Source organism: Gambusia affinis, linkage group LG09 (genome assembly GCF_019740435.1).
Source record: "Gambusia affinis linkage group LG09, SWU_Gaff_1.0, whole genome shotgun sequence".
Lineage (NCBI taxonomy): Eukaryota > Metazoa > Chordata > Actinopteri > Cyprinodontiformes > Poeciliidae > Gambusia > Gambusia affinis.
In genome coordinates this window covers 473,835-488,611 of record NC_057876.1, presented here as the reverse complement: position 1 = coordinate 488,611, position 14,777 = coordinate 473,835, and the positions used below count along the sequence as shown (strand labels likewise).

Genomic DNA, 14,777 nt, shown 5'->3' with positions numbered 1-14,777 from the left:
CACCATGTGGGATCAAATAAACTTTGTGGGTACGGTAGTTCAGCAACCATTTCTGATGTCTGAAGCACCATCCCTGTCCAATTGTGCTCGGCTCAATCTGTGATCTGAGTTTAGCATGAACGAGATGGTCCTTAAGGTTCCTGTTTCTTCGGAAAGCAGGTATGACCCTCCTATCGGTCAGCCTTCCACTAATAGTTTGGAACCCTATAAAATTTTTCCTTAAAGCTCTGGCCAAATTGACATTAGCGGGTGAGTAGGTGCTGATAAAAGGAAGTGTCACGGTGTCATCAGGCTGCTTGGATTCAGAAAAGGACTTCAAACACCTCCGTAAGGACCTCTGGTACCCTCTGCTGGACAGAGCCGAGAACAGCACCCTAACTGCTTCATAAAAATCTGATTTTTGTGTGCAAATTCTGTGAAACCGACTCAACTGTGATTTAATCAATCCCGCAAACGTGTGCTTTGGATGGAAACTCGATTTAAATAACAAAGCATGCGTATCAGTCGGTTTGAAGTAAACTTTAATGTCCAATCTGCCGGTGTTGCTGAAATTTGGACCTTTAAAGGTTGTGGTATCCAAGAAATCCACTGCTTTAAGGCTGGTGGATGACTTTAATTTTATCGAAGCATTGTGTGTGTTAAGGGTGTTTAGGAAGTGGTTAAAGTCCTCCTCTGAATGGCTCCAAACACCCCAGATGTCATCCAAATACCTGTAATAATGCAGCGGTTTCTTATTGCAGGTATTCAGAGCGGACTCCTCCCACTCGGCCATGAAGATGTTCGCGTAGGCCGGCGCGAACCTCTTCCCCATGGCAGTTCCTTTCACCTGCAAGAACCACTCACCATTGAACTGGAAATCATTCCTGAGCAAGTTTAGCTCCAACAGTTGAATGATTTCCTGGTCTGGTCTCCCTCCATCCGGATTCTTCTGAAAGGCATTCCGGACAGCATTTAGACCCTCTGCAGTGACAATATTTGTGTATAAGCTGTCTATGTCAATAGTAAAAAGCAAGGAATGTTCAGGAATTTGGATGCTCTTTACAATTTCAATAAAATGATATGTATCTTTGATGTAACTTTTATGTAATTTAGACAGGGGGTTTAAATAAAAATCAATAAATTCAGCCGTCCCATATGTCTCACTGCTGCAATCTGAGACAATGGGCCTACCCGGGGGGATTTCATATGGTACACTCCATTTAACTGGATCTTTGTGTATTTTCGGCAATATGTAAAACAATCTGGGCCTGGGTTCCAATGGACCTAAAAGGTAAGTTTTTTGTCTTGCCGAAATGAACTTCTTTTTATGCAATTGATTAAGTATTTTAGCCACAATGGGAAGAGTTTCCGGGTAGATTGGCTTACTCATTTTTAAATAATAATTTTGGTCAGATAATTGTCCGTAACATTCCCACAAATATTGCTGTTTATCCAGAATAACAATTGCACTCCCTTTGTCAGCAGGTTTAATTACAATTTCATCATTTTCAGCCAGTTCCTGCAGTGCTGCAAACTCAGCTTCCGTCAAATTGGGCTCCAATCTATCAGGTTTGAAATTTTGCTGGAAAAATTCCAGGTCAGACCTAATCAGGATTTCGGTTTCGGGAGGCAATTCACGCATGGGGGGAGACCAGAGAGACCTATTAGTGAAAGGCTGAGGCTTTCTGCTAGGATCAACACCAAAAAACAGGGCCAGTTTGACCCTGCGGTGATATTGCTGGAGGTCATACCTGCTTTCAAGCCCCGCCCACCTGTTTGTCGTCGAGGGCACAAAGGTCAGACCCCGATCCAGGAGGCGCAGCTGGGCCTCGGAGCACTCAAACCTGGACAAATTTAAAACAGTGTCACCCCCACCCGGTAAAGTCCGGCTCTCGGGGGTACCTAGTTTTATTGCACCGAGTGCCAATGAGCCAGGATGGCCGCCGCTGTCGCTGGGGTCCAGTGCACGCCATCCCGCTCCGTCTCAAAGCCCTCAGGCAGGGCAGGGATGCAGCCAGGGCATGACCTAATAAAACAGTTAAGGTGCCTCACCATTGCCTGCTCCCTGTGGCTCAGAAGGGGGCCGAAGTTCACCTCCGGCACCAGGACCTGCGCTTGGGGAAACCTGGCTGACGCAACCTGGAGGGCTGACTTCAACTCCACAATTTGCGTGGCCTTCGCCCGCTGACCCCTATTATTTATCCCAAAGGATAAAATTCGTCGTTCAACAGGGCTGCGTATTATTGCCCCCTGCAGGATCGCCTCAGCGTGGCGCCACTTGGCTCCTGGAAAGGCGTCGATTTGTAGGTCCGGTGAGTCAAAGGCGGGGATCCGGGCTACATTGGAGTCCCCCACAATCACCCATTTACGGGTGATCGTGAGGCCCCAGTCAGTCAGCTTATTCGGCGTACTCACATGCCTCGTGGGACGACGGCACACCCCACGGTCCGTCGGTGTGCCCGGCGGCGTCCCTGTCGGTATCACACGTCCTCCAGTGAAGCCAGGTGAAGCAGATGCCGCTACAGCGGCCCTCACCGTAGCCGCAGCGGCAGAAACAGCAACAGCAGCAGGAGGAGAGGCAACAGTTGGAAGGGGAGAACCCGCAGCATCCCCAGAAGAAGGAACTCTGGGACTTATTCCAGGGGTCAGCTCAACCCCCTGAGGGAACAACCGTTCCAGCTCCTGGCTGGAGAGATCCAATAGAGGCGAGGAGGTGAGTGGGGGCCGTGCGACCTGCACCGCCTCGGTCGTAACCGGGTCCTCCACCTCAACCAGCTGCTCAACAACAGGTCTCAGAGCAGCAGAAGAAGGACATACCTCACCTTCATCCTCCGAGGTGAGACCCCCCTCATTGCAGGGCAGGGGCTCAAAGAGGTCCTGGCTATTACCTGGTGAATCAACAGCCTCCTGCAGGTGGCGGCGTTTTTGACGCCGTTTTTTCGGGGAACTGGAGGCAGGTTCAGCTGGGAGTTGACGAGAACCAGCATCCTCGTTCTCGGCCCGCATCGGAGACCAGCCAGAGGGAACTGGCTCCGTCATAATCCCCACTGACTGAAAAGTCTTTCCCCCATCTGCCCTGTTGGAAGTGGGGCGGTCGACCTCCAAATTCGGAACTGCAGCAGAACTGTCATCCGTCGGTCTAGCTTGCTGGTCCTGTGCAGCCACCGGACTGAGTCGCGAGGGCCCAGACACCGGTTCAGGATGAGGCAGGCGTTCCTGAAGCCAGGTGTGGGCTCGACGCACCGTTGTGTCCTGTAGTCTGCGACCCAGATTACGACGAGCCCACCTGGCGGCAACAGCAAAAACGGCCTCCCAATTCCCAGGGCCGGCCTCCAACAGCAGCTCCCGGTCCCTTTCTAAGCAGGCCGTATAGTGATCCCTTAAGATCAGGATCGTTGTCCAAGTCCAGTCCTTGGCATTGGCACTGATCTTCAGCGCTGTTTCCGCCCTGGGGAATGCAGGAACAACAACCCCCACCAAATGCTCCATCAACCTCCTTAAGGACGGAGGGTAGTCCTCTGTTGCGTTCCCTGCAACATTAGTCAGATGGTGGGTCACCTTAATAATCCGGTGGACGATCCGAACCTTTTGGGCAAAGTGCGGATCGTCCGACCGGTCCCCATCACGGGCGTGCTGGGACTGGTCCACGCCCCCCTGGTTGGGAAGCAAAACCTCCTCATGTCCGGACTCCAGGCGCTGTGTCCGGTCGCGGCGCACCTGCCGCCTCCGGCGCCGTGCAGCGTTACGGGGCGGTCCGGGATGTTGGCGCTGCGCTCGTTGTTGGCGCGCTCCCGCGTCCCAGCGCTGAGTTGGTGGATAGCGCTGCTCGGATGGAAGGTGCTGCGCAGGTTGGAAGCGCGGCGCAGGTTGGAAGCGCGGCGCAGGTTGGAAGCGCTGTGCCGATCGGGAGCGCTGCGCAGGATGGAAACGTGGTGTCCGTTCCCAACGATTCCTCGAAGGACGGTGTTGCCACTCTCCATAGCGGGGCATCGGTTTATAGCCCCGTGGTGTGCTCCCATAAGAGTCCGTGGCAAAGTCGCGCTGTCGTGACCAGCGCTCATACGGCACTACACCCTCGCGCCGCGGTACTGCGCGGTCACGCCTGCGCGGGCGCGGCCAGAATGTCTCCGGCGGTTCAACCCACCTTCTGCGTCCTGGCGGGCTAGGTGGTCGACGGTTCTCAACCGGACGGCGCCTCGCATCATAATTATTGGGACGGCGATTCCAATCCCCGCGGGCCGCGTCAGCGTAGGTTGTCGCACGCCGACGCGGACCCCGCTCCATGAACTCCTCCCGAACAGGAGAGACGTAATGGCGGTGGTGGGGTGGCGCGCGGGCCCGCGGCCTACGTACTACCCGCGTCCACCCTGGATCCTCATGGTCCTCCACGTAAATCAAAGGCATTGTTTTTTTACCTAATGCGGACCCGGAAGGGTTAAAAGTAAACTAAATCTAAAAACACTCCAACTATTTATAAAACAAAAACTACGTCCATTGGACGGACGAAAAAACGGAGAATAAACTGAAAACTATCACTTCCGTGACGCGAAAATGGACAAAACCAATAATCAGTTCAAAAAAGAACTTTTAATTACAGTCAGTCAAAAGAATAGCACTCACACACAACGTTTCGGAAATATTTTTCCTTCCTCAGGTGCTTCGGTGCTGTAATGCGTCTGATCCGCGATGGTGTCAGACATTCTGTCTGTCGTTGTTTACAGTAAATGGCATAATCATGGGATCAACATCTAAAACACTCAGCAATTTTTGTAAATCTTTTAAGGCGTCTTGAGGAAGTTAAGCGTGCTCGTCCGGGATTTGAACCCCGGACCTCTCGCACCCAAAGCAAGAATCATTCCCCTAGACCAACGAGCCACAGGCTTCGAAAGTTTGTCAGTAAGTGACAGTGGGACTACTAGCATTTTCATCAAGCCAACTAGCCCAAGGCATCCTTCTAGAGGGATGTTAAATGCATAAGCGGCTCGTTGGTCTAGGGGTATGATTCTCGCTATGGGTGCGAGAGGCCCCGGGATCAAATCCCGGACGAGCCCCTTCCAACACTTCTAGGCCACCCTGCAAAGGTCAACGGTACACCTTAATCAGCAATTGTACTGGAAAACTTGCACACATATTACAGAACATCTGCTGCCTTCTTGTGGAAAAAGCAAGTGTGTGTGAAAGAGGGAGCCATTTATTTGTTCATGACCATCTAATAATTTTCAAACCATGCACTACAGATTGTGATAGTGTCCTGTGATGATCTTGACAGCACCTCTAGGAAATGTAACCTACAAAAGACATTGAGGACATTCCTTCTGAAAATGTCTTTAAAGACACGATTGACATGCCAATGAACTGCACTATCCCTGATCTGGGACTGAACACAGGCCGAGGCGGTGAGAACGCTGAATCCTGACCCCTAGACCCTCAGGGATCATACGGTTTTCTAAAGCTAGAGAGAGGTCTGTGATGATCAATACCTTTACGTATTTTAGGACATGATCAAAAAGACTATGAACTGTACTTTCCCTGACAGGGAATCGAACCCGGGCCACGGCGGTGAGAGCGCCGAATCCTGACCACTAGACCATCAGGGATCTTACTGTTTTTGTAATGCTAGAGAGAGGTCTGAGATGACCAATACCAAGAGGGTTTTAAGGGCACGATAAAAACAATGGGGTAGGAGTAAAAAGAAGGTGAATTTCCCTGACCGGGAATCGAACCCGGGCCGCGGCGGTGAGAACGCCGAATCCTGACCACTAGACCATCAGGGATCTTACTGTTTTTGTAATGCTAGAGAGAGGTCTGAGATGATCAATACCTGTAGGGATTTAAGGAGATGATCAAAATAACGGGGAAGGTGATAAAGTAGGGGACTTTCCCTGACCGGGAATCGAACCCGGGCCGCGGTGTTGAGAGCGCTGAATGAAGACATCCTTCTAGAGGCATGATAAATGCATTAGCGGCTCGTTGGTCTAGGCGTATGATTCTCGCTTAGGGTGCGAGAGATTCCGGACGAGCCCCTTCCAGCACATCTAGGCCACCCTGCAAAGGTCAACGGTACACCTTTATCAGCAATTGTACTGGAAAACTTGCACACATATTACAGAACATCTGCTGCCTTCTTGTGGAAAAAGCAAGTGTGTGTGAAAGAGGGAGCCATTTATTTGTTCATGACCATCTAATAATTTTCAAACCATGCACTACAGATTGTGATAGTGTCCTGTGATGATCTTGACAGCACCTCTAGGAAATGTAACCTACAAAAGACATTGAGAACATTCCTTCTGAAAATGTCTTTAAAGACACGATTGACATGCCAATGAACTGCACTATCCCTGATCTGGGACTGAACACAGGCCGAGGCGGTGAGAACGCTGAATCCTGACCCCTAGACCCTCAGGGATCATACGGTTTTCTAAAGCTAGAGAGAGGTCTGTGATGATCAATACCTTTACGTATTTTAGGACATGATCAAAAAGACTATGAACTGTACTTTCCCTGACCGGGAATCGAACCCGGGCCACGGCGGTGAGAGCGCCGAATCCTGACCACTAGACCATCAGGGATCTTACTGTTTTTGTAATGCTAGAGAGAGGTCTGAGATGACCAATACCAAGAGGGTTTTAAGGGCACGATAAAAACAATGGGGTAGGAGTAAAAGAAGGTGAATTTCCCTGACCGGGAATCGAACCCGGGCCACGGCGGTGAAAGCGCCGAATCCTGACCACTAGACCATCAGGGATCTTAATGTTTGTGTAATGCTAGAAAGAGGTCTGACATGATAATTACCTATACAGATTTAAGGACATCATCAAAATGACTATGAACTGGTCTTTCCCTGACCGGGAATCGAAACTGGGCCGCAGCGGTGAGAGCTCCGAATCCTGACCACTAGACCATCAGGGATCTTACTACCTTTGTAATAATAGAGAGAGGTCTGAGATGACCAATACCAAGAGGGTTTTAAGGGCACGATAAAAACAATGGGGTAGGAGTAAAAAGAAGGTGAATTTCCCTGACCGGGAATCGAACCCGGGCCGCGGCGGTGAGAACGCCTAATCCTGACCACTAGACCATCAGAGATCTTACTGTTTTTGTAATGCTAGAGAGAGGTCTGAGATGACCAATACCAAGAGGGTTTTAAGGGCACGATAAAAACAATGGGGTAGGAGTAAAAAGAAGGTGAATTTCCCTGACCGGGAATCGAACCCGGGCCACGGCGGTGAAAGCGCCGAATCCTGACCACTAGACCATCAGGGATCTTACTGTTTGTGTAATGCTAGAAAGAGGTCTGACATGATAATTACCTATACAGATTTAAGGACATCATCAAAATGACTATGAACTGGTCTTTCCCTGACCGGGAATCGAAACTGGGCCGCAGCGGTGAGAGCTCCGAATCCTGACCACTAGACAATCAGGGATCTTACTACCTTTGTAATAATAGAGAGAGGTCTTAGATGATCAATACCTGTAGGGATTTAAGGAGATGATCAAAATAACGGGGAAGGTGATAAAGTAGGGGACTTTCCCTGACCGGGAATCGAACCCGGGCCGCGGTGTTGAGAGCGCTGACTGAAGACATCCTTCTAGAGGCATGATAAATGCATTAGCGGCTCGTTGGTCTAGGCGTATGATTCTCGCTTAGGGTGCGAGAGATCCCGGACGAGCCCCTTCCAGCACATCTAGGCCACCCTGCAAAGGTCAACGGCATACCTTTATCAGCAATTGTACTGGAAAACTTGCACACATATTACAGAACATCTGCTGCCTTCTTGTGGAAAAAGCAAGTGTGTGTGAAAGAGGGAACCATTTATTTATTCATGACCATCTAATAATTTTCAAACCATGCACTACAGATTGTGATAGTGTCCTGTGATGATGTTGACAGCACCTCTAGGAAATGTAACCTACAAAAGACAATGAGAACATTCCTTCTGAAAATGTCTTTAAAGACACGATTGACATGCCAATGAACTGCACTATCCCTGATCTGGGACTGAACACAGGCCGACGCGGTGAGAACGCTGAATCCTGACCCCTAGACCCTCAGGGATCATACAGTTTTCTAAAGCTAGAGAGAGGTCTGTGATGATCAATACCTTTACGTATTTTAGGACATGATCAAAAAGACTATGAATTGTACTTTCCCTGACCGGGAATCAAACCCGGGCCGCAGCGGTGAGAGTGCCGAATCCTGACTACTAGACCATCAGGGATCTTACTGTTTTTGTAATGCTAGAGAGAGGTCTGAGATGACCAATACCAAGAGGGTTTTAAGGGCACGATAAAAACAATGGGGTAGGAGTAAAAAGAAGGTGAATTTCCCTGACCGGGAATCGAACCCGGGCCGCGGCGGTGAGAGCGCCGAATCCTGACCACTAGACCATCAGGGATCTTATTGTTTGTGTAATGCTAGAAAGAGGTCTGAGATGATCAATACCTATACAGATTTAAGGACATCATCAAAATGACTATGAACTGGTCTTTCCCTGACCGGGAATCGAAACTGGGCCGCAGCGGTGAGAGCTCCGAATCCTGACCACTAGACAATCAGGGATCTTACTATCTTTGTAATAATAGAGAGAGGTCTGAGATGACCAATACCAAGAGGGTTTTAAGGGCACGATAAAAACAATGGGGTAGGAGTAAAAAGAAGGTGAATTTCCCTGACCGGGAATCGAACCCGGGCCACGGCGGTGAAAGCGCCGAATCCTGACCACTAGACCATCAGGGATCTTACTGTTTGTGTAATGCTAGAAAGAGGTCTGACATGATAATTACCTATACAGATTTAAGGACATCATCAAAATGACTATGAACTGGTCTTTCCCTGACCGGGAATCGAAACTGGGCCGCAGCGGTGAGAGCTCCGAATCCTGACCACTAGACAATCAGGGATCTTACTACCTTTGTAATAATAGAGAGAGGTCTTAGATGATCAATAGCTGTAGGGATTTAAGGAGATGATCAAAATAACGGGGAAGGTGATAAAGTAGGGGACTTTCCCTGACCGGGAATTGAACCCGGTCATGTGTTGAGAGCGCTGAATGAAGACATCCTTCTAGAGGCATGATAAATGCATTAGCGGCTCGTTGGTCTAGGCGTATGATTCTCGCTTAGGGTGCGAGAGATCCCGGGTTCAAATCCCGGACGAGCCCCTTCCAGCACTCCTAGGCAACCCTGCAAAGGTCAACGGTACACCTTTATCAGCAATTGTACTGGAAAACTTGCACACATATTAAAGAACATCTGCTGCCTTCTTGTGGAAAAAGCAAGTGTGTGTGAAAGAGGGAGCCATTTATTTGTTCATGACCATCTAATAATTTTCAAACCATGCACTACAGATTGTGATAGTGTCCTGTGATGATCTTGACAGCACCTCTAGGAAATGTAATCTACAAAAGACATTGAGGACATTCCTTCTGAAAATGTCTTTAAAGACACGATTGACATGCCAATGAACTGCACTATCCCTGATCTGGGACTGAACACAGGCCGAGGCGGTGAGAACGCTGAATCCTGACCCCTAGACCCTCAGGGATCATACGGTTTTCTAAAGCTAGAGAGAGGTCTGTGATGATCAATACCTTTACGTATTTTAGGACATGATCAAAAAGACTATGAACTGTACTTTCCCTGACCGGGAATCAAACCCGGGCCGCAGCGGTGAGAGTGCCGAATCCTGACTACTAGACCATCAGGGATCTTACTGTTTTTGTAATGCTAGAGAGAGGTCTGAGATGACCAATACCAAGAGGGTTTTAAGGGCACGATAAAAACAATGGGGTAGGAGTAAAAAGAAGGTGAATTTCCCTGACCGGGAATCGAACCCGGGCCACGGCGGTGAAAGCGCCGAATCCTGACCACTAGACCATCAGGGATCTTACTGTTTGTGTAATGCTAGAAAGAGGTCTGACATGATAATTACCTATACAGATTTAAGGACATCATCAAAATGACTATGAACTGGTCTTTCCCTGACCGGGAATCGAAACTGGGCCGCAGCGGTGAGAGCTCCGAATCCTGACCACTAGACAATCAGGGATCTTACTACCTTTGTAATAATAGAGAGAGGTCTTAGATGATCAATACCTGTAGGGATTTTAGGACATGATCAAAAAGACTATGAATTGTACTTTCCCTGACCGGGAATCAAACCCGGGCCGCAGCGGTGAGAGTGCCGAATCCTGACTACTAGACCATCAGGGATCTTACTGTTTTTGTAATGCTAGAGAGAGGTCTGAGATGACCAATACCAAGAGGGTTTTAAGGGCACGATAAAAACAATGGGGTAGGAGTAAAAAGAAGGTGAATTTCCCTGACCGGGAATCGAACCCGGGCCGCGGCGGTGAGAGCGCCGAATCCTGACCACTAGACCATCAGGGATCTTATTGTTTGTGTAATGCTAGAAAGAGGTTTGAGATGATCAATACCTATACAGATTTAAGGACATCATCAAAATGACTATGAACTGGTCTTTCCCTGACCGGGAATCGAAACTGGGCCGCAGCGGTGAGAGCTCCGAATCCTGACCACTAGACAATCAGGGATCTTACTATCTTTGTAATAATAGAGAGAGGTCTGAGATGACCAATACCAAGAGGGTTTTAAGGGCACGATAAAAACAATGGGGTAGGAGTAAAAAGAAGGTGAATTTCCCTGACCGGGAATCGAACCCGGGCCACGGCGGTGAAAGCGCCGAATCCTGACCACTAGACCATCAGGGATCTTACTGTTTGTGTAATGCTAGAAAGAGGTCTGACATGATAATTACCTATACAGATTTAAGGACATCATCAAAATGACTATGAACTGGTCTTTCCTGACCGAATCGAAACTGGGCATGGCGGTGAGAGCTCGAATCCTGACCACTAGACAATCAGGGATCTTACTACCTTTGTAATAATAGAGAGAGGTCTTAGATGATCAATAGCTGTAGGGATTTAAGGAGATGATCAAAATAACGGGGAAGGTGATAAAGTAGGGGACTTTCCCTGACCGGGAATTGAACCCGGGCCGCGGTGTTGAGAGCGCTGAATGAAGACATCCTTCTAGAGGCATGATAAATGCATTAGCGGCTCGTTGGTCTAGGCGTATGATTCTCGCTTAGGGTGCGAGAGATCCCGGGTTCAAATCCCGGACGAGCCCCTTCCAGCACTCCTAGGCAACCCTGCAAAGGTCAACGGTACACCTTTATCAGCAATTGTACTGGAAAACTTGCACACATATTAAAGAACATCTGCTGCCTTCTTGTGGAAAAAGCAAGTGTGTGTGAAAGAGGGAGCCATTTATTTGTTCATGACCATCTAATAATTTTCAAACCATGCACTACAGATTGTGATAGTGTCCTGTGATGATCTTGACAGCACCTCTAGGAAATGTAATCTACAAAAGACATTGAGGACATTCCTTCTGAAAATGTCTTTAAAGACACGATTGACATGCCAATGAACTGCACTATCCCTGATCTGGGACTGAACACAGGCCGAGGCGGTGAGAACGCTGAATCCTGACCCCTAGACCCTCAGGGATCATACGGTTTTCTAAAGCTAGAGAGAGGTCTGTGATGATCAATACCTTTACGTATTTTAGGACATGATCAAAAAGACTATGAACTGTACTTTCCCTGACCGGGAATCAAACCCGGGCCGCAGCGGTGAGAGTGCCGAATCCTGACTACTAGACCATCAGGGATCTTACTGTTTTTGTAATGCTAGAGAGAGGTCTGAGATGACCAATACCAAGAGGGTTTTAAGGGCACGATAAAAACAATGGGGTAGGAGTAAAAAGAAGGTGAATTTCCCTGACCGGGAATCGAACCCGGGCCGCGGCGGTGAGAGCGCCGAATCCTGACCACTAGACCATCAGGGATCTTATTGTTTGTGTAATGCTAGAAAGAGGTCTGACATGATAATTACCTATACAGATTTAAGGACATCATCAAAATGACTATGAACTGGTCTTTCCCTGACCGGGAATCGAAACTGGGCCGCAGCGGTGAGAGCTCAGAATCCTGACTACTAGACCATCAGGGATCTTACTGTTTTTGTAATGCTAGAGAGAGGTCTGAGATGACCAATACCAAGAGGGTTTTAAGGGCACGATAAAAACAATGGGGTAGGAGTAAAAAGAAGGTGAATTTCCCTGACCGGGAATCGAAACTGGGCTGCAGCGGTGAGAGCTCCGAATCCTAAAAACATTCAAGGCATAAAATCACCACAAGGCAACATCAGCAAAATATTTCAGTTTGCGGATGACACATCAATAACAGTTAAAAATGAAAGCAGTCTGGATTTGGTCATTACACATTTGCATACTTATGGTTCAGCTTCAGGGGCAAAAATCAATACAACTAAGTCAGAAATCATGTATTATATGTGGCGGCTCGGACGCCGGGAAGATGGGAGTTTAGGGAGGTGGAGGACACGGTCAAGGTCCTGGGTGTGTATCTCGGTAAGCGGCAAGAAGCAGCGAGAGACGAGACCTGGAAAAGCATTACCATAAAAGTTCAAAAACAACTCAACCTGTGGAATCAAAGGAAATTAACCATTAAAGGAAAAGTAGTCATCATAAACAGTTTAATCATTTCAAAAATCATTTATCCGCTCAGTGTTTACGAACTCCCAAATCAAGTGCTCAATAAATTCAACAGTCAAATCTCAAACTTTATCTGGAAAAGCAGAAGTAATTTAATTAGTCACAAAACAATGATTGCTCCGCATTAAAGAAGGAGGACTCAAATTGGCAGACATTCAATCCAAAAAACAAGCAATAAGAATCAAACTCATCTCCAGGTTTCTAACGTCTCCAATTAAACACGTCTGGCATGATTATTTTCTATCCCATTTGCAATCTTTTGGTACAAAAAATATCTTCAATCTATGTTCAATCTGCAGTTTAAAACAAACACAAATAGACGGTTTCTTCACAGAATGTTTTGATGCTTGGAATAAAATCAGATTTCAGTTAATAACCCATATCAAGTACAGGTCTTGTCTCTCGCTGCCGATTTTCAACAATCCCGAGGTGGTCTGCGAAGGCGGGATGCTGAATTTCACATCTTGGAGAAAAGCTGGCATTCACACCTTTGGGCAGGTTTTGAATGATCGAGGATCAGTGGATATTAACAAAATTTTCAGTCTTTTCAGAATATCCAAAATACCCTACAAAAGAAACACCATCGTACAGAATGCTAAAAAGATTCAGGCCGCTTTGCCTTTCCACTGTTCTTCGATCATTGGCAGGAGAGGACGACATCAGGAGGTGCAGGATGACGCCCCGACCTTCCATCTCATAACCGGTACTCAAAAAATAAACATTGGCTCAGTTTCAACAAAAAAATGGTATCAAATTCTCATCTCCCAGACTGTTAAAGAACCGGCATCACACAAACAATGGTTAAAACTTTTCCCCAGCATACCAGTATATAACATTTGGTCAAATTCATATTACAAATTAAATCATCAACAAGCAAATAATACAGATTTCTTATTAAAACATAGAAGAATTTTTACGGGCGTCATCCTGCACCAAATAAACAAGGAAAAGTTTGGCAGAGACTGCACAGTTTGTCTTTCAGACCCTGAGACCCTCGAGCACCTGTTCCTCCGCTGTCCCGGCTGCACCCTCTTCTGGGAAAGGATCCATCACCTCATCAAAAGCATCTTCACAAATCTTCTGTTGGACAAGAATGAATGGGACTGGATAAGACTTTTTGGATTTCGTAAACCATATGGACAGCTGACAAAGTATCAACTCTACCTCTGTAACATCATCCTTTCTTTGGCTAGACACACCATTTACATCACTAGAAACTATCAACTCTATGAAAGCAAGAAAATCAACAACTGGAAACTCTTTCTCGGACTGTTAAAGAATCACTGGAGGACAATCAATCACATCAATCAGGATCTCAGTAAAAACATTTTTGGAACACTTTATCGTTGGGGATATTTTGATTAAGAGACTTTCTGAAATCTTTTCTTTTTGAAACATAATCAAGGACTTCTATTGAGTATTTCTGTTGGTATGAATTATGCATTATTTGTAGTTTGTCATTTTTGTTTTTCATGTTCTCACTGTAAATAATTGCACATTATTTGTTTTATTCTGAATTTTTCATTAATAAAAGATAAAAAAAAAAAAAAAAAAGAGCTCCGAATCCTGACCACTAGACAATCAGGGATCTTACTACCTTTGTAATAATAGAGACAGGTCTTAGATGATCAATACCTGTAGGGATTTAAGGATATGATCAAAATAACGGGGAAGGTGATAAAGTAGGGGACTTTCCTGACCGAATCGAACCCGGGCATGTGTTGAGAGCGCTGACTGAAGACATCCTTCTAGAGGCATGATAAATGCATAAGCGGCTCGTTGGTCTAGGCGTATGATTCTCGCTTAGGGTGCGAGAGGTCCCGGGTTCAAATCCCGGACGAGCCCCTTCCAGCACTCCTAGGCAACCCTGCAAAGGTTAACAATATACCATTATCAGCAATTGTACTGGAAAACCTGCACACATATTCCAAAACATTTAGCTTCTTGTGGGAAAAGCAAGTGTGTGTGAAGGAGGGAGCCATTTATTTAATTCATTTCTTTGATGATGACCATTTAATAATTTTCAAACCATGCACTACAGATTGTGATAGTGACCTGTTAAGATCTCGACAAAACCTCTAGTAAACCGTAACTAACAAATGACATTGAGAGCGTTCCTTCCAAAAATGTCTTCTTAACATGCGAGTTGCACCTAAAGAACTTACTGGGCTCGTCGGGTATTTGAACCCGGGTCC

The 14,777-nt window shown here is 47.0% G+C and overlaps 16 non-coding genes across 16 annotated transcripts; 4 read left to right on the top strand and 12 right to left on the bottom strand.

Annotated features, from left to right (window-relative positions):
- Positions 1-4,958: 4,958 nt before the first annotated feature.
- On the top strand, positions 4,959-5,030 carry trnap-ugg. The gene has a single exon. It is a non-coding gene; the product is annotated as a tRNA-Pro (tRNA).
- A 474-nt stretch (positions 5,031-5,504) lies between these two features.
- Positions 5,505-5,576, bottom strand: trnae-cuc. Its single transcript has one exon. It is a non-coding gene; the product is annotated as a tRNA-Glu (tRNA).
- A 105-nt stretch (positions 5,577-5,681) lies between these two features.
- trnae-cuc lies at positions 5,682-5,753 on the bottom strand. Its single transcript has one exon. It is a non-coding gene; the product is annotated as a tRNA-Glu (tRNA).
- Positions 5,754-6,476: 723 nt separating this feature from the next.
- Positions 6,477-6,548, bottom strand: trnae-cuc. The gene has a single exon. It is a non-coding gene; the product is annotated as a tRNA-Glu (tRNA).
- A 104-nt stretch (positions 6,549-6,652) lies between these two features.
- trnae-uuc lies at positions 6,653-6,724 on the bottom strand. Its single transcript has one exon. It is a non-coding gene; the product is annotated as a tRNA-Glu (tRNA).
- A 269-nt stretch (positions 6,725-6,993) lies between these two features.
- trnae-cuc lies at positions 6,994-7,065 on the bottom strand. The gene has a single exon. It is a non-coding gene; the product is annotated as a tRNA-Glu (tRNA).
- A 105-nt stretch (positions 7,066-7,170) lies between these two features.
- trnae-uuc lies at positions 7,171-7,242 on the bottom strand. The gene has a single exon. It is a non-coding gene; the product is annotated as a tRNA-Glu (tRNA).
- Positions 7,243-8,306: 1,064 nt separating this feature from the next.
- On the bottom strand, positions 8,307-8,378 carry trnae-cuc. The gene has a single exon. It is a non-coding gene; the product is annotated as a tRNA-Glu (tRNA).
- Positions 8,379-8,647: 269 nt separating this feature from the next.
- trnae-uuc lies at positions 8,648-8,719 on the bottom strand. Its single transcript has one exon. It is a non-coding gene; the product is annotated as a tRNA-Glu (tRNA).
- Positions 8,720-9,071: 352 nt separating this feature from the next.
- Positions 9,072-9,143, top strand: trnap-agg. The gene has a single exon. It is a non-coding gene; the product is annotated as a tRNA-Pro (tRNA).
- Positions 9,144-9,794: 651 nt separating this feature from the next.
- trnae-uuc lies at positions 9,795-9,866 on the bottom strand. Its single transcript has one exon. It is a non-coding gene; the product is annotated as a tRNA-Glu (tRNA).
- Positions 9,867-10,299: 433 nt separating this feature from the next.
- On the bottom strand, positions 10,300-10,371 carry trnae-cuc. Its single transcript has one exon. It is a non-coding gene; the product is annotated as a tRNA-Glu (tRNA).
- A 269-nt stretch (positions 10,372-10,640) lies between these two features.
- Positions 10,641-10,712, bottom strand: trnae-uuc. The gene has a single exon. It is a non-coding gene; the product is annotated as a tRNA-Glu (tRNA).
- Positions 10,713-11,061: 349 nt separating this feature from the next.
- trnap-agg lies at positions 11,062-11,133 on the top strand. The gene has a single exon. It is a non-coding gene; the product is annotated as a tRNA-Pro (tRNA).
- A 651-nt stretch (positions 11,134-11,784) lies between these two features.
- trnae-cuc lies at positions 11,785-11,856 on the bottom strand. Its single transcript has one exon. It is a non-coding gene; the product is annotated as a tRNA-Glu (tRNA).
- Positions 11,857-14,355: 2,499 nt separating this feature from the next.
- Positions 14,356-14,427, top strand: trnap-agg. The gene has a single exon. It is a non-coding gene; the product is annotated as a tRNA-Pro (tRNA).
- The last annotated feature ends 350 nt before the right edge of the window (positions 14,428-14,777 follow it).